The 19,663-nt window shown below is 36.9% G+C and overlaps 1 pseudogene; it reads left to right on the top strand.

Moving 5' to 3' along the window:
* The first annotated feature begins 133 nt into the window (after positions 1-133).
* The window catches only part of LOC102489384 (cyclin-dependent kinases regulatory subunit 2 pseudogene), a 31,470-nt pseudogene continuing 11,940 nt past the window's right edge, over positions 134-19,663 (top strand).

Raw genomic sequence — 19,663 nt, 5'->3', positions numbered from 1 at the left:
TTTTTTTTTTTTTTTTTTTTTTTTTTTGCTGCTTAGGGTCAGTTGAGTCGTTGCTATGGATAGACGCGGACGTTTGGTCTGCCTTGCCTGCTCTCTGGCTCTGGTGGTTTCCACCCCGCTGCACACCAGCAGGATGACTCACAAGCAAATCTATTACTTGGACAAGTACTTTGACAAGCACTACGAGTACTGGCATGTCAGGTTACCCAGAGAACTTTTCAAAGGAAGTGTCCCAAACCCATCTGATGTCCGAGGAGGAATGGAGGAAATTTGGTGTCCAACAGAGTCTAGGCTGGGTGCATCAGATGATTCACGAGCCAGAACCACATATTTTTCTCTTTAGAGGGTCTCTTCCAAAAGAGCAACAAAAACAAAGTCTATTTGGGGATTGCCATTTAGATCTTTTTAAAATTTAATGTATATGTGTATGTTTATAAGGTAGTATTCAGTGAATACTTGAACCATGTGAAATAGGCACTTCTATTAAAAAAGAAAAACTGACTAGAATTTTATCTGACATTCTTTACAGTAACCTACTAGCACCTGCATCTGCAACTGCTACGTGCCTGTTTGACTTTACCAGTTACTTTTGTTAAATAAAGTTTGAATGTTGCACTTTAAATAAATAAATAAATAGGAATAATTTTTTTTTGTTGTTGTTATAGGGCATGTGTGCTCACCAGAGAGTGGGAAAATGAGAAATCACTCCCCGGGGGCTGACTACACCCCAGTACCTTCTTCCCATTTCATTTAGGAAAGGCACAAACCAGGCCAGCCAAAATCTGAGATGGATACTAAACCTGAGCTGTGAAAGATTGCTTTTGGACAACAAACATGCATGCCACACAGTTTTCATTTTAGCTTTTTTAGAATTAAAATCTATTGTTTTTATTTCATTTTTTCTTTTCTTTCTTTTATTTTTTTTCTTATTCTTTCCTATTCTCTAATTCTTTTCCTTTATCTTTATTCATCAGCTGTTCAGCCTCTATGCACTAAGTGTCTAGACAGGTCCCAATCAACAGGATCCAAACATCTGAATATGATTAGAGTCAGGATATTCCACTATTACCACTGAATCTGATGCACAAAGAGTGAAAACAGATCAGAAGAGAGATTGCAGAGCACCTCCTCTGCACGACTCGGAATGCTCAGATTGAACTTCAAGAATGAGGGAGAAATGCACCATCCATTAGATGACTATAAATCACCACGAGGTCACAAGAAATATGGTAAAGGAAGAAATACCTCTCCTTCAAGGGAAAAAAAAAATAAGTCCTCTTCATCTTCGGACAGTACAATGAAACTCATGGAAATGTCTGATAAAGAATTTAGAATATTCATAGTGACAAACCTAACAGAGATGGAAGAGAAGAGAGACAATATACTGCAGAATAGTGGGAGAAAGGAGCTGATGAGTTCCAGGAGGTGAGGAAATTCTTGCAAGATCTAAAAGAGGAAATACACACTATAAAAAAAGAACCAAATGGGCCTGTTAGAGATGAAGGCTATAATACAGAAAGTCAAAACCTACCTTGAAAGTATTGAAAGCAGACTAGATTATACAAAAAATCGAATCTCACATGTAGAAGATAGAATCACAGACCTAGAAAAGTCCACCATGAAGACTGAGAAAATGGCCCAAACAAATGAGAATAATATACGAGAAATACGGATACCATCAAATGTTCAAACATCCATATAATTGGTATCCCAGAAGACAAAGAGCCTCATAAAGGCATTGATAATCCATTCCATGAAATCCTGAAAGAAAATTTTCTGAACCTAGAGAGACATTCAAAGATCCACTCCCAAGAAATACAAAGGACCTCTAATAGAATACACTCAAGAAAATCTTCTCAAACACACATTATAGCCAGATTGACCAAAACCACAGACAATGACAAGATACTAAGATTGGCAAGAGAGAAACATCAAGTTACCATCAAAGGATATCCCATCAGGCTAACAGTGAACCTTTCATCGGAAATAATGTAAGCGAGGAAAGAATGGAAAAATATATTCAAAGTATTAAGGTAAAAGCAATTTCAACCAATAATACAGATTATCCTTTATATGGGAAGAAAAGATAAGAACATTCTTAGATAAACAAAATCTTAAAGAATTTACCAACATCAGGCCAGATCTCCAAGAAATTCTCAAGGAGTGCTATACCAGCAAAATTAAATACAGTCACACAGAAATAAGAGTTCAAAAACTAATAAAAGGGACTTAATGGTAGGGGCAAGTCTGGAGTTTAATATTATATCTCAGAATTTAATCAGGAAGATCGAACCACAACAGAAGACAAAGTCATAAGACTGAACTGGTGAAATGCATTTTATGACTTTTGACTAAAACATTGCTGATTTTCTTCTAGGTTATTTTTGTTTCCAGTTTTAAGGATTTTTGTCCTACCTTGAGCTGCTGATATATTCATGTACCTGCTATTTGAACAGAATCCTAACCTGTTTCCTGGCTTTACGTTTTAAGCAAAGTTCCTTAGCCTTTCTTTGATTTATTAAAGCTAAAACTGGTTTTCTTGAAATTAAAAAAAATATTTAAAAATTCCTATTTAATGACTGTGGTAAGCTATATAGTATCAGCTAGGTACTACTTTATAGTATATTCATTCTACTCAGAGTTTCATAACAGAGAGAGAGAGAGGTAAAGTGAGAAAGCAAGCCACCGGTTTATTATATATATATACAACTAGAAATGGAATATTATCGATAATAACATTTGTGATTAAGCCACTATGCAGTGTATTCTGGATTGGAAATCACATTTTGTATGTTGTGACGATTCTCAGGGAATGAATGTAAATTAATTACTTAACTTAAAAATATTTCAGAAGAGAATAAATAAACAAATAAATAAATAAAAATAGGAGCTAGCAGGTGGCATGGTGGTTAAAGTGCTGGACTCTCCCACAGGGCTTACTAAAGTTCAAGTCCCAGACCCGGTGGTTTGCTTTCTCACTTTACCTCTCTCTCTTTCGTTTTCTCTCTGGTCAAGTTAAATGAATGAATGAATAAAAATATTTAAAAATAAACAATTCCTTAAAAAAATAATAACTAAGGGGCCAGAAGCTTATATAGTAGTAATAGCACTAGACTCCCATAGGACTGAAGGAAGTTTGAGTCCAGGACTTGGTGGCTTGAAACTCATACCACCTGCTCATTTACATCTCTGCACAAAATCCCAGGGGGATAATGGAGGAGAATGAATTGTTGCTTGGCCAATTCCTAAGTGGGTGGTTTCTAAAATTCCCTCTCACCATCTCTGTTTCTCTCCTCTCCTGGGAGTACACCACCCCATGGGAAAAACCTTTAAAAAACTAACAAATTGGACCTCAACAAAGTTTGAAATTTTACTCTTCAAAAGATATCAGTAAGAAAGAAAACAAAAATATCTGGCAAATATGTACGAGACAAATCCACAAGTAATGAGTTCCCTCAAAGAATGCCAGAGCAACAGTGATGTGAAACAGGTAACAAAAATCTAATTAGTATGTCTTTTTCATTAATGAAAAGATAAAGTTTTGTTTTGTTTTGTTTCAGAGATTTTTGCTATAGGAAATGTCCACTCTCTCACAAGACAGACAGAAAGTGAAAAATAAACCCCCTTCTGGGGGGCCGGGTGGTGGTGGTCATACTATAATCGCTTCTCCTCCATTCTCCTTTCGGGATTTTGGGCATACATGTACACATGCCCAGCATAAGTTTCAAGCCACCTTGTCTGGGACTCAAACTGTTGTTGGCCAGGTGGAAGTCCAGTGACATAACCATTATGCCATCTGCAGGTCCCAAAGATAATGGTATAAGAAAAATAAGGGAAGTATTTTGCTAAATCTTATGGTACTCTTTTTACTTGCATTGTAAATATTATGGTTTTCATATCCAGTTTTAGACATTAAATAAGGACTTAATTAAGACCATAAGGATAAAGTTCCATTTCTCTCATTCCTTTATGAGGGATCAAGTACAGGGAAGTAAAGAGACCCAGAATGTTCTTTTTACCACACAGAAATAAATAAAAATGCTCCTGTTGGATAGACATTGACAAAAGGAGAACTGAGATAATGAACGGATTATATAAAGACCACAGAAGAGAGTCAGTACCGACAGGAATAGAGCAAGATAAATTCTGGGGATCAGAAATGAGTGGGGCAGAATCTAGTAGTGGAGAAGGTTATGGATCTAATATGGAATCTTTAAAGTCTTTAGAATGGAGAAAAGAATAAATTACAAGGATGATAAAATCAAGAGAGTCAAAGATGTTAAATTTAGCTCCTTTTTCTTAGGTTCGCCACTGTCTCTATTGAACTTTCCTAGGTCTTTCACACACACACATCCCACACACACATACACACTCATCTACCAATTCACTAGGATATAAATATTTAAATATTTAGGATATAAAATTTCTTTTTAACTCACCTGGTTTAATGATCAAAAGGACAATAACAGGTGCACAGCATATGTGTGAAATCTCTCCTCTCCACTTGAGCTCCCTCTGAAATGCTGAAGCCCTCACCCAGGAGCTTCAGTCAGACCACACAGTTGTCTTCTTCCAGGAACTGCAACCAGCCACGATGTGACAACAGCAAAAAAGCAGGGAAGGAGACTCTGGACTGCACTTTAATCCTCTCTAGTCATATAATGGTAATAAAGACGACCTTGTTTGACCATAAACTAGTTCTAATCCAGATACGTACACACTCATATAACAAATGCACATTAAAAATTATCTGAAAAGTAGCTACTATTCTTCCTGCTTTCATTGCTTTTGTAATTACTATTTTTAAGAGAATAACCTATAGTGGAAAGCTTAAATGAAGCATACTACTTCCCATAGTTATGTATTTACCTTGTTCAGAGTAGGGGATGTGTTTCTGTGACCTCCTCAGGTTCTGTGTAGTCTAGCTTTTCTCATTCTACAGATTATGGATATTCCAACATGTGTATGTTTCTCCCTGGTTCAGTTGATAATACTATAAAATTATCTTCAGCAGATAATATCACATTTCTTTGTCCCATTAATGTTTTGCCTCTCTGTTTTTCATCTAAATGACCTTCCTCAGACTCTACTCTTTCACAAGCACTATATCTGATATTCATGACCATTTACTCTGTTTCTATATTCTTTAGTCAATCGGTTTCAGTCACAGAGCACAGACACTCGATATGTATTAAGTGGGGACATACAATGACTCTCCTTCATAGCCTGGTTTGATTCACTCAGCAGTAAATCTTCTATATTCATCCACTTTCTATCAAAAGCCAGGGTCTTGTTGTTTTTTTATAGCTGAATAGTGTTCCATAGAGTATATGTGACACAGTTTTGCAATCCATTCATCTGTTTGTGGGCATTTGGGTTGTTTCTATGTCTTAGCATTTGTGAATAATGCCTCAATAAACAACGTGCAAGCACTTTTCCAATTAAGAATTCTTCTGTCCTTTGAGTAGATACCAAGGAGTGGGATTGCAGATCATATGGTAGTTCTATTTGTAGATTTTTGAGGAATCATTGTTCTCCCAGTGAGTGGACCAATTTATATTCCCATCAGCAGTGTAAGAGTTCCCCTTTCACCACACCCCTGCCAGCACTTACCTTTTCTTGTTTTTAATCTTAGTCACTCTGACTGGTGATATTTCATTGTTGTTTTGATCTGCATTTCCCTTACAATGAGGGATGTTGAGCATTCTTTTCATATGCCTTTTGGCTACTCCAATGTCATCCTTAGAGAGTGTTTACTTTTCAACTCATTCTTCAATCTTTTAATAGGGATGATCATTTTGGGGGGGCAGCTGCTTGAGTTCCTTGTGTATTCTGGTTATTAGTCCCTTATCTGACACATAGTTTACAAAAATATTTTCCCATTCTGAGGACTGTCAGTTGACAGGAATTACTGTGTCTTTTGCAGTGCAGAAACTTCTTAGTCTGATGTAATCTCACTTGTTCATTTTTGGCAATTATCGACTATGCTTTGGGGGTCTTATTTAAGAAGTCTTTTCCTACTCCAATGTCTCCCAGATTTTCCCCAGTGTTTTCCAGGAGCAGTTTTTATAGTTTGAGGTCTTAGGTTTAGATCTTTGATCCACCTTGAGTTGATTTTTGTCAATGGTGAGACGTAGGGGTTCAGATTCATCTTTCTGCAGGTGGAAATCCAGTTTTTCCAGCCCATTTGTTGAAGAGGTTTTCCTTTTCCCACTGGATGGATTGGTACCCCTTGTCAAAAATGAGTTGACTGTATGTTTCAGGATTTATTTCTGGGGACTCTATTCTGTTCTATTGGTCTCCGTGTCTGTTTCTGTGCCAGTACCATGCTATTTTGATTATCATAGATTTGTAGTACATTTTTGGGTCTGAGAGTGAGATGCCACCCCCTCCAATCTTCTTGTGCAGGATTGCTTTGGCAATATGAGGTCTTTTATGATTCCAGACAAATTTCTGTTTTTGATTATACACTGTTTTGGAGTCAGAGATAGATGTTACATGCAAATATATGTTTTATTAAAAAGAATTATTTTATTTAATTTTTATTTATTCATTCTTTTTTTAAAATTTTACCTGAGAGAAAGAGAGACAGAAAAAGAGAAAGTGAGAATGTAAGAAAAAAGTTCTGGGACTCAAATCATGGACAGCCATGTGAGTGTCCAGCGCCCTACCCACCACACCACCTGCTTGTCCTGCAAATCTACATTTTTATATATACATTCAACGACTGCATATCATTACAGCTTACAAAATGAATTTTCTCAATGTGAATACACTGTATATTAATTTAGTTAAAGATATTCTGATAGATGTTATCATCAACAGATAATTTTCCATTTTTGTTTTCCTTAAATGTTTGGGGAAGAATGAGAGGAAAGGAATCAAAAGGGAAAAGAAAGAAGCAAAATATTTAAGGAACATGCAAATTTAGACTCTGCAGTTTATGATGGAGGAACAAGAACATTTGCTCTACCTGATTTTATTAAATCCATGGCTGATGTTACATTATTTAAGTTAGGGGTTGTTGTTAATAAAGACAGTGTGTTTTATTCTTTATATAAAATGGAAAACTTGCTCTTCTTTCAGTTGAAGTGAAGAATGGAACATGAATTACTGCATATGATGAACAAAGACTGGTATAACCACTGTGGAAACACCACAGTAGCCATCTAACCAACTATGCAAACTGATGGATGGTGATAAGTACTTGTCTCTGCGGACAGCATATGCAGAGGAATATTCGGTCTTGAAACTGACCAGCCCCTACTATATTGGGTACAACACTTAAATCAGTGATTATTCAAGTTGTGATTTGAATTCTATGACTTGTTTTTTAAACATCATAAGGCTTACATGCTCTTCAGTCAGAGAGAAAGAGAAAGCACCCCCCAGTGGGGCATGGTTGCACCACAATCCCTTCTCCTCCATTTCTCCACAGGATTTTGGGCACATATGCAAACATGCCTGGCTTGTTTTCAAGCCACCAGGGCTAGGATTCAAACCATATGTTTGGTCATGTGGGATCCAGTTCCCTTAACTACAAGCCATGTGGCCATCCCTTGGATTTTCATTTACAAAGGATAAAAAAGTTTTATGTTTTTGTTTGTTCATTTGTTTTCTAGAGGGTATCTGCACTCTCCGGAGAAAGGGAGAAGAGAAAGCACCACCCCATAGGGAATAGGCATGCCTCAAGCCTTTGTCCTCCATCTTTCTCTCCCTTCAGTATTTGGGGCATTTGCGTGCATATACACCAGCATGTTTCTCAAGTCACAGGGCCCAGAACACAAACTATGTATTTAGCCAATGGGATCCAGCTACTTTAACCACCAGGCCACGAATCTGGCACACGATTTTGCCTTTTTAAGTAAAATTGTCAAATGTAGCAATTGAGGTTCTTCCTGTTTTTAATGCACTGATATTTCATGTACAATCAAACCTGTAACTGAGCTGAAGAAATAACTAAATGTGCCATTGGTACACTAGCAGAAAGAGTAGGTCGCTGTGTGAGTCTTTTAGTTGAAAGTATAGATATCATGTTAGCTGCCCAGTAGCTCCTGAGAACTAGTGATTTCAGGGTAAAAAGAGAAATGAAGATTTTCTACTGATAATTCAGCCTCCAGCCCACAAACTTGAGTGGAGAGGCAAGGGACAGGCCTTCAGAATAAGACAGCCTCCACCCCACAAACTGGAGTGATAGGGAGCCCTTCTAGCCATCTCTTTGTTTCATGGAAATGTCTGATAAAGAATTTAGAATATTCATAATAATGATGCTGAAAGAAAATGGAAGAGAAGAGAGACAGTGAACTGCAGAAGAAAAAGGAGAAAGGAGCTGATGGATTATAGGAGGTGAGGAAGTTCTTGCAAGATTTAAAAGAGGAATTTCACACTTTAAAAAAGAATCAAATGGACTAGTTAGAGATGAAGGCTATAATACAGGAAGTAAAAATCTCCCTTGGAAGTATTAAAAACAGACTATATCATAAAGAAAATAGAACTTCAGATGTAGAAAAGAAAATTGCTGGCCTAGAAAAATCCACCACGAAGACTGAGAAAATTGCCCCCCAAAATGAGAATAATATACGAGAAATATTAGATACCATCAAACGTCCAAATATCTGGATAACTGGCATCCCAGAAGGCAAAGAGATTCATTAGGGTATTGATAATCGATTCAATGAAATCCTGAAAGAAAACTTTCCAAACCTAGAGAGATGCTCAAAAATCCAGTCCCAAGAAATACAAAAGACCCCAAATAGAATAAACCCAAGAGGATCTTCTCCAAGATGCATTATAGCCCAAGAGGATCTTCTCCAAAAAGCATTATAGCCAGATTGACCAAAACCACAAAGACAAGATACTAAGATTGGCAAGAGAGAAATGTCAAGTAACCTACAAAGGGTATCCCATCAGGCTAACAGTGGACCTTGCAGGCAAGGAAAGAATGGGGAAGCATAGTCAAAGTGTTGAGTGAAAAACAATTTCAACCAAGAATACTGTACCTGGCAAAATTATCTTTCATATAGGAAAGAAAGACAAGAACATTCTTAGATTTAAAAAAAAAAAAAAAAAAAAACCTGAAAGAATTTACCAACACCAGACCAGATATCCAAGCAATTCTCAAGGGAGTGCTATACCAGGAAAATTAAATACAGACACACAGAAATAAGAGTTCAAAAACTAAGAAAATGGCCAGCTTAATTGTAGGGACAATCTGGAGTTGAACATTATATCTCAGAATTTAATCGGAAAGATCAGATGACAACAGAAGATAAAGTACATGAGACTGAACTGGCGAAATAGTATTTTATGACTTTTGACTAAAATATTGCTGATTTTCTTCTAAGCTTTGTTGTCTGGTTTTAAAGGATTTTTGTCCTGTCTTGAGCTGTCAATAGGTTCATACACCTACTATTTGAGCAGAATCCTAACCTGTTTGTTGGCTTTAAATTTTAAGCAATGTTCCTTAGCATTTCTTTTATTTGTTAAAGTTAAAACTGCGTTTCTTGAAATTACCAACTGAACTTGCTATAGATAGTAGTTAGATTATTTAAGAAATTGTGTGACCAATAAACTCTGGGGGAAACAAGAACGAAAACAAAAATAGACATCAGAAATACTGTGGGAGGAATATGAGAAAAGGCAGAGGGTCAGAAATAGCGGTAAAATACGCACCCACACACGTATATAAAACTAGAAATGGAAAATTGTTGATAATAATATACATGATTAAAACACTATGCAGTATGTTCTGGATGGGAAATCACATTTTATATGCTATAATGATACTTAGGGAATGAATGTAAATTAATTAATTTTAAAAAACACTTTCCAAAAAAAAGCTCATGGAAATATGTGTAATGGGAAAACTGTGTATGAATTTCAAAAAGTTTTTGTATCAAAATAAATTCATACTTTAATTGTAAAAAAAATCTTTGTAAAGCAAAATAAATAAATAAATATAAATGTAGAGAAAAAATGAAGTGAAAAACCTACTTACATACAAGTAGTGAGTAATATAAATTTTAAATTAAATACACACATTATTTACAATTGTATCACAAGATGAAATACTTAGAGGGTTATTCCATGTTCATTGATGGGAAGACTCAGTATGTTGACATCTCAGTTCTCCCAGGTTGATCTATAAATTTAACACAATAACAATAAAAAATCAACAATTTATTTTGTATATGTTGAAAAACTGAATGTATAGTTTAAATAGATAGTGAAAGACCCAGAATAGAGGGCCAGATAAATGCCATAGCAGTTATACTCAATGGTCTGTGAAGCAATCTCATTGGGAAGATTCTGGGTTCAGATCTGAAAACCACTGGGAGTATGCCAGCTCCTGTGTGCCCACTGTCCAGAGCTGGGTGAAGGCTAGGGGTGGAGAGTGATATCAAGACCCTTTTAGGATTTTATTTCCCTCTCTCTTTCTCTTTATATGTCTACAGCTGTCTCTCTCACATATCACAATAGATAAAATTTGAAAAAAAAAATCCACAATGGCAAATATAATATTGAAGAAGAAGAAAATAGTTGTAAAACTAGCACTACCTGATTTTAACACTCAGCAAGAAGCAGGGATAGTCAAGAAACTGTGATATTGGTGAACAAAAGAAACACATTTTGTAACATATTAGGATATAAAGCCCAGAATAATGCCCACACAAAGAGAGTTAATTGATCTTTGACAAAAGAGGAAAGGTAGTTTAAAAATAAAGAATAACCTTCTGACAAAGATGCTTAAGAATTGGTAAATTTATATTAAATATAAGGTATCCTAGCATAAACCTTACACTTTTCATAATAATTAAGTTGAGAGTAAAATCCATGAAGCATATTTTTATGTGTAAAAATTAAATCTTCTAGAGGAAACCATAGGAAAGATTGATAAGGAGTCAAATAATGAGAAAGGTCTGAGGAGCTCCAATAGAGGAATGTCTTACTAGAGACCAAATTAGTACTCCCCAAAACTGTAAAGGTCATCAAAACAAAGAAAGTGTGAGTAACTGTACAGCCATGAAGAGTCGAAGGACACATGATAACCTAATGTACTGTGCTACTCAAGACAGAAAAAGATATTAGATGAAAACCAAAGAAATTGGGCCAGCAGGAAGCATGGTGGCTAAGGAGCTCAATTCCCACTTGATGGACCATGGTTTGCATCTTAGACCCTGCTGGCTTAAAAACCAGAGAGTGCATGTGTATGAATGCTCAAAATCCCAAGAGAAACATGGAGAAGGAAATGCTTACAGTGTGGTCATGCCCTTCAACCCAAGAGATAATTTCTCACTTTCCCTCTCTCTGTCGCTCTCTGTTTCCCTCTGGCAAGGACTCTTGCACTATCACAAATAAACAACAACCACAAACTAAACAAACTCTGAATTTTACTTAATTATAATGGGTCAATATTAATTCATTAATTGTAACAAATATACTACACTAAATTAAGATACTAATAATAGTAGAAGCTTGCTGCAGGAATACTGTCTTCTCAGTTTTTGTCCCCCAAATCCAAAGCTTTACTAGAAAATAAAGTATATAATAGCAAAATATAATTGGATACTACATATTCACTAGACTGGATAAAATTAAAGGTAATGTCAATAGCAAGTCCTTTAATAGAATGTGGAGCAACTGGGCCTTTTATACACTGCTGAATGGTATAAAATGGCAAGACTGGGACAAGCAGATATTGTGATGGTTATTCTGCTGGGATCCGACTTAACTGACTGCAATTTCAGCCCTGACCTGGTGGCTTAAAACTCATGCCAGGTGTATGTGCGTGCATGCCCAAGAACCTGAGAGGAGAATGGAGGAGAAGAGATTGTGGCATGGCCATCTTCCAGGGGAGTAATTTTTCACTTTCTGTCTCTCTGTCTTTCTCTGTTTCTCTGGCGAGTGCTTATGCCCTGTAGCAAAGATCTCTCTCAAAGAAAGGAAGAAAGAAAGAAAAAGAAAGAAAGAAGAAAGAAAGAAAGAAGAAAGAAAAAGAGAAAGAAGAAATAAAAATAACAAGACTAATTATCCTCACAAATTTAAACACATATATATTATATGATCCAGCAATTTCTTTTCTAGATATTTGCCCAAGAAATTAGTGAAAATATATCCTCACTTTTACAGACTTCTACATAAATATACATAGTGGTTTTATTTATAATAGCCTCAAATTAGAACTTCTTAATAAGTAGATTTCAAGTGGTAGTGAATCCATACAATTGAATATTACTGTGTTCATTATCAACTTATTACCTCTCACTTCCAAATCATCCTTTGTGCTGCTTTATGATGCTGGAGATGTATCCTATAACCTTTCTTCTTTGGCAGAAAACACAAGCTTTGGGAGTAGAAGGCAGGAAGGACACTGAAATGCAGAACAGAATCTTCTCTTCTGTGTCTCACCAAGCTTTGTCCTACTCCCCATCCTTGTCTTCAACCGCTGTCATCTGGGTGACATAAGCCACACCATTTCCAGTGGAGTTTGGAGATAGATTATATTGACTTTTGATAGAATTCTTTTAAATTGTTTTCTTCCTCAGATGCTCTGTCTTAGCCCTATAGACAGTGTCTGCTTTCTAAATATACATTTGTGTTTTCTTTGGGGCTATCTTTACTTTACAGCAGTTAACTATTGATAGCTAGGAAGTTTTTATACGAAGCTTTTTCTGGAACCAGACGGTGGTGCAGTGGAAATGCAATAGGACCACCTGGACATATCCTGAAATCATGTCCAAGATCTCCTTGAATAGTCTTGTGATTCAGAATGGCTAAAACTGGGGTTGGACTGGGACAGGAAAACCTTCCTGAAGGGTGCATCTCTCCCCTTATTTTTGAAGAGAAAAATTAATTAAATTTAAGACAAAAATAAAAATCTTGGACCAGCATGTGGCATAGTAGTAGATTGTGGTTGGAGTCCTGGACCTGGTGGCTTGTAACTCATGCTGGGCATTTATGCATGTGTGCCCCAAATCCCAAGGGGAGCATGGAGGAGAGGGAATTATTTCTCTGGTGAGCACACACAAGCTACAGTAAAAAAAATTAAAATTAAAAATAAAAATCTCTATTAAAATTAATGTATGGATTTTGTTCATAACTGGGCTCTGACTGACAGAACTACTCACCGTTTTTTGAATTTTTTTGTTTTTGTTTTTAATTTTGCTAGTGAGTTCACTCACCAGACAAAGACAGAGACACAAAGAAGGAAAGTGAAAAAGACGTCACTCCATGGGTCACGATCATATTGCATGTCTTCTACTCTATTACTCCCTCCTTTTGGAATTTTGGCAAGCTCACACATTCACCAGGTCTTCTTTACCCAAAACTCATGTCAGGACTCATATCACAGATTTGACAACATGAAATCCAGCTGTCATAAACACCAAGCCACCAGTGGCCTTAGTACTCACTATTAAAAAGAACAAATTACTTTTAATAGACAATAACATAAAAAAAATTAAAATGTTATGCTGACAAAAGAAGCTTGGTTTAAAAAAGGGTTATTCTATTCATATGAAATTGTGGAAGACAAAATTAATAAAAAAAAAAAGAGAAGAGGATAGAGAAAGATAGCAAGTGAACAATAGAGGGGATGTTAGTGAGAAACAGATATGGTTTATTATCTGTTGAAGATGACGTGTATAGTATTCTCAACTGGACTGGTCTGGGAAGTATTTCATGATGGGTGAAGTCTTTTAACAAGCAAAATGAGAAATAGTGATTGACTGTTTTAAAAAATTATAATAATAATAATTATTGGGAAATGCATGGAAAAGACTTTGAATGATAAAGCGGGGAGATCGATGCCTCTGTATTGACTGACATGCATGGCATTCCCTTTTGAAAAAGCAATGGAAGTCAATGTAAAGTTATATGTAATCCAATGTAATATAAAGAAGATTATGATAATAATAAAAAAAAAGAGCTGCAAAAAAAAAAAAAAGGTATCTTGGCATAGACCTTAGATCTTTTATAACAATTAACTTGAGAGTTAAGTCCACGAAACATATTCTTATGTGTAAAAATTAAAACTTCTAGAAGAAACCATAGGAAAAATTGACAAGGAGTCAAATAATGAAAAAATGTTTGAAGAGCTCCAATAGTCGGATGTCTTACCAGAGACCAAATCAGTACACCCCAAAACTGTAAGGGTCATCAGAACAAAGAAAATGTGAGTAACTTTCACAGCCATGAAGAAGAGTCAAATAACACATGATCACCTAATGTACTGTGCTACTCAAGACAGAAAAAGACATTAGATGAAAACCAAAGAAATTGAATCAGCAGGGGTCATGGTGATTAAGGAGCTAGATTTCCATATGATGGAGCATGATTTCCTGTTGGTTTGAAAATCAGACAGGTGGGTGTGCATGCATACTCAAAATCCCAAGAGAAATATGGAGAAGAAATTGCTTACAGTGTGACCATTCCCTTCCCCCTGAAAGGTGATTTCTTACTTTCCTTCTCTATGTTGCTCTCTCTCTCTCTCTCTCTCTCACTCTCTCTCGCTCTCTCTTTTTTGGAAAAGTTTTTGCTATAGGGCGCATGTGCTCACCAGAAAGACAGAGAGACAGGGAGAAAGAAAGTGGGATTCACCCCCAAGGGAGGTTGGCCATGCCGCAATCCCTTCTCTTCCATTCTCCTCTTGGGATCTTAGATACGCATGCACATGTGGCCAGAGTGAGTTTAAGCCATTGGGTCTGGGAGTTGAACCGTAGTCGACTGCATGGGAGTTCAGTGACACAGTCATTACACAAACTGCTGGTCCCTCTCTGTTGCTCTCTGTCTCTCTCTGGCAAGGATTCTTGCCTTGTGACCAATAAACAACAACAAACTAAATAAACTCTGAATTTTACTTGATTATAATGGGTCAATATTATTTCATTAATTATAAGAAATATACTACACTATTTAAGATGTTAATAATAGTAGAAATTTGGTGTAGGACTATACTATCTTCTCAGTTTTTCCCCCAAATCTAAACCATTTCTAGAAAATAAAGTTTATCATTGAAAAGCACAGTAGGATACTGAATATTCACTCAGCTGAATACAATTAAAGGGAACATCAATATCAATTTTTTGAAGATGTCAGGCAACTAGAGCTTTCCTACATTGCTGGATGGCACAAAAATTACATGACTTGGACAAGCAGGCATGATGGTTATGTTGCTGGACTCCCACATAATTGACTGCAACTTAAGCTCCAGACCTGGTGGCTTAAGACTCATGCTGGGCGCATGTGTGTGTATCCCTAAGAACCCAAGAGGAAAATGGAGAAGAGATTGCAGCATGGTCATCTCCCCAGTGGGTGATTTCTAACTTTTTGTCTCTCTGTCTCTCTGGTGAGTGTATGTGCCCTAAAGAAAAGATCTCTCTCCAGAAAAGAAAAAGAAAAATAACAAGACCAATTATCCTCACAAATTTAAACTCATACATATTATATGGCAATTTCATATAAAAAGGCACAATAATTCCTAGCAGTTGTCACTCCTCAGAGAGCGATCTCTTGGAGTGTCCGGCTAAGGATGTGCATAAAAAGCATCGAGGCCTTAGTCTTCCTTTCTTTCCAGCGCCGCCTCCGTCAAGATAACCCACCCACGCAGAGGCTGGACCCCGGCAATTGTGTTCATTATCAATTTATTTCTTTTGACTTCCAAGTCACCCTTTGTACTGATTTGTGATGCTGGAGATGTATCCTGTAACCTTTCTTCTTTGGCAGCAGACACAAGTTTTGAAAGTAGAAGGCAGGAAGGACACTGAAATGCAGAACAGAATCTTCTCTTCTTGTGTCTCACCAAGCTTTGTCCTACTCCCCAGCCTGGTTTTCAAGGACTCCCTGAACCTCTTTCATCTGGGTGATGTAAGCCACAACTTTTCCAGTGGAGTTTTGAAATAGATAATATCGGTCTTTGATCGAATTCTTTTAAATTTTTTCTTCCTCAGATGCTCTGTCTTAGCCCTATAGACAGTGGCTGCTTTCTAAATATACATTTGTGTTTTCTTTGGGGCTATCTTTACTTTACAGCAGTTAACTATTGATAGCTAGGAAGTTTTTATACTAAGCTTTTTCTGGAACCAGACGGTGGTGCAGTGGAAATGCAATAGGACCACCTGGACATATCCTGAAATCATGTCCAAGATCTCCTTGAATAGTCTTGTGATTCAGAATGGCTAAAACTGGGGTTGGACTGGGACAGGAAAACCTTCCTGAAGGGTGCATCTCTCCCCTTATTTTTGAAGAGAAAAATTAATTAAATTTAAGACAAAAATAAAAATCTTGGACCAGCATGTGGCATAGTAGTAGATTGTGGTTGGAGTCCTGGACCTGGTGGCTTGTAACTCATGCTGGGCATTTATGCATGTGTGCCCCAAATCCCAAGGGGAGCATGGAGGAGAGGGAATTATTTCTCTGGTGAGCACACACAAGCTACAGTAAAAAAAATTAAAATTAAAAATAAAAATCTCTATTAAAATTAATGTTTGGATTTTGTTCATAACTGGGCTCTGACTGACAGAACTACTCACCGTTTTTTGAATTTTTTTGTTTTTGTTTTTAATTTTGCTAGTGAGTTCACTCACCAGACAAAGACAGAGACACAAAGAAGGAAAGTGAAAAAGACGTCACTCCATGGGTCACGATCATATTGCATGTCTTCTACTCTATTACTCCCTCCTTTTGGAATTTTGGCAAGCTCACACATTCACCAGGTCTTCTTTACCCAAAACTCATGTCAGGACTCATATCACAGATTTGACAACATGAAATCCAGCTGTCATAAACACCAAGCCACCAGTGGCCTTAGTACTCACTATTAAAAAGAACAAATTACTTTTAATAGACAATAACATAAAAAAAATTAAAATGTTATGCTGACAAAAGAAGCTTGGTTTAAAAAAGGGTTATTCTATTTATATGAAATTGTGGAAGACAAAATTAATATCTAGTGACAAAAATATAGACTCATAATTGACTCTGACAAGGTATAGGGAGGGAGATTTACTCAAAGGAACATGAGAAAACTTTTGAAGTAAAGTATGTACTTTTATTTATTTATTTATTTGTTTGTTTGTTTGAGATCTTTACTATACAGTGGGTGTGCTTATCAGAGAAACAGAGACAGAAAGTGAGAAAGCACTCCTCAGGTGGATGGCCATGCCACAATCCCTTCTCCTCCATTCTCCTCTCAGGATTTTAGGCACACAAACACACACATACCCCACACACAGTATGAGTTCCAAGTGACTGGGTCCAGGACTCAAACCAGAGCTGACCATGTGGGAAACTAGCACCTTAACCACTATTCCACCTGATGGCCCCTTAAGTATTTATCTTGAAAATACAAATGTTCTTACTGTGACTACTTTTGCCCAATATTTTTGAGCTTTACACTTAAAACAGGGCATTTTTTAAGCTATAGTCATACCTCCATAAATGCGTTTTTTTTTAAAGAAAGTAAAATAAACTAAAAATACTTTTAAAAACTAGGAAAAATAAGCATATCAATATACTATTTACTAAAAAATGTATGAATGGCTTTTAAAGATTTGAGAACATTTTCAACTCACTCACGACTTGTTTACAAATTAAAAGAATAGTGAGATGCATTTTGTTGCCACCTCACATTGAAGAAAATAAAAATAAATGAAAACGAATTTTGTTGGTGAGCTCATGGAATATCTAAGAGTCTTGTCATTGTTGGTGAAGATGTAAATGGAAACAGTTGACTTGTGATTATGTAAGCCAAGGACACCAATAATTTTCCACCTGCAAGCTAGAGAACTTGGAAAGTTAATGCTGTATTTCAATATAAACCCTAACCCCTCAGAGTCCATGATGTAAGACTAAGTCTGAGTCCAAGGGATTGGGAACTGAGGGGGAGGGAGGAACTGCAGATATAAGTCCCAGTTCAAGTATAAAGGCTTAAGAATAAGGAAAACTTAAGTGCTAGGGCAAGAAAAGAAGGATGTCCCATCTCAAATAGAGGGAACAAATTCTCACTTCTACCTTTTAAAAAAAAAATTGTAGAGGTTTTTCCCTTAGGTTATGTAGGTAGGCTCGTGGGTAAAAAGAGACAGAGACAGTGAGAGAGAAAGTGAGAAATTAACCCCCAGGCGATATGACCATACCACAGTCCCTTCCCCTCATTCTCCTCCCAGAATCTTGGTCACGTACACATCCAGTGTGAATTTCAAGCCATCAGATCCAGGACTCAAACCACAATCAGCCATTTGGGAATCCAGCCATATAACTGCTATGCCATCTGCTGACTCCTCTCATTCCTACCTTTTTATTCAGTTTAGAATCTCAGGAGATTTGATGCCTTCCATCCAAATTGGTAAAAGCAATCTTCTTTATTCAGTGTAACATTCAAATGCTAATCTCTCACATAAACATCATCATAGACGCAACCAGAAATAATGTTTACCAGCTATCTGTATATCTCTTAGTCCAGTCAAGTTGGCACATACTATTTACCATCGCAAGTCTATTCTTGGTCAACTTGATACTCATATGCATCTCCTAAACCATACTAAATCTCCAACTAAGGAAAATAATGGGTTAACCCATGGTGTGGTGATTAAGGTGGCAGGATTTCACATGGCTGACTGTTCAGTTCAAATCTTGGACTCAGCATCTAGAGAAACATGCCAAACACATGTACATGCATACTCAGAATTCCAAGAGGAGGACTGAGGAGAGGGTACTGCAACCTAGCCATCTCTGCTGAGGGGAACAATTTCCTTCTATCTCTCTGTCTCTTCCAGCAAGTACATGCACCCTATAGCATATTAAGAAAAAAAATTAAATAACAAAGTTATAATTCTACCTAACATGATACAACTATCGTGCATGTAACACAAAAAATAAGCCCGTGCTGAAAAAATTCTTGAGTGAAGTTACTCTCCTCCTGATAATTATAAGAATTAAGTACTATGATATAAAATTAATAATACATGGGATAGCTGTACACTTGAGGAAAAGAAAATAGTCCTTAAAAAAGAGAAACAATGGGAACCAGCAGTTAGCGTAATGGCTATGTCGCTGGACTCCCACGTAGTCAACCGTGGTTCGTGTCCCGGACCCGGTGGCTTAAAACTCACGCTGGGTGTGTGTGCGTGCGTGCCCAAGATCCCGAGAGGAGAATGGAGGAGAAGAGATTGCGGTGTGACCATCCCTCCTGGGGGGTGATTTCTCGCTTTCTGTCTCTATGTCTCTCTCTGTCTGTCTGGCGAGCGCACGCGCCCTACAGTGAAAATCTCTTCAAAAAAAAAAAAAAAAGAGAAACAATTAACTTTATGTAGCGATTTATTTAAATTTGACCAGAGAGGGACAAAGAGAAAGAGAGAGAAAGAGAGAGAGAGAGACAAACCAAGCTGCCTGGTCTGAGACTTAAACCATGGTTTGTCATGTGGAAGTCCAAAGCCCCCAGTCACCACACCACCTGCTGGCCCTAAAAACAGCCAATTCTTTTGGGGATTACTAGCCACTGGCTGTCAATTGACACTCTTCTAGGAGATCTAAAAGCTTATCTTACATGAAATATTAGATGTTGGCATAGGGACATCTAGTCATTATAAAGCTGGTATATTTTCTTTTTTAAAAAAATTATTTAAGGGAACCAGCAGTTAGCGTAATGGCTATGTAGCTGGACTCCCAC

The sequence above is a fragment of the Tupaia chinensis genome, unplaced genomic scaffold (assembly GCF_000334495.1).
Source record: "Tupaia chinensis unplaced genomic scaffold, TupChi_1.0 Scaffold148709_1, whole genome shotgun sequence".
NCBI lineage: Eukaryota > Metazoa > Chordata > Mammalia > Scandentia > Tupaiidae > Tupaia > Tupaia belangeri.
The sequence above is the reverse complement of the archived record's forward strand: the minus strand, read 5'-3'. Positions and strand labels throughout refer to the sequence as shown.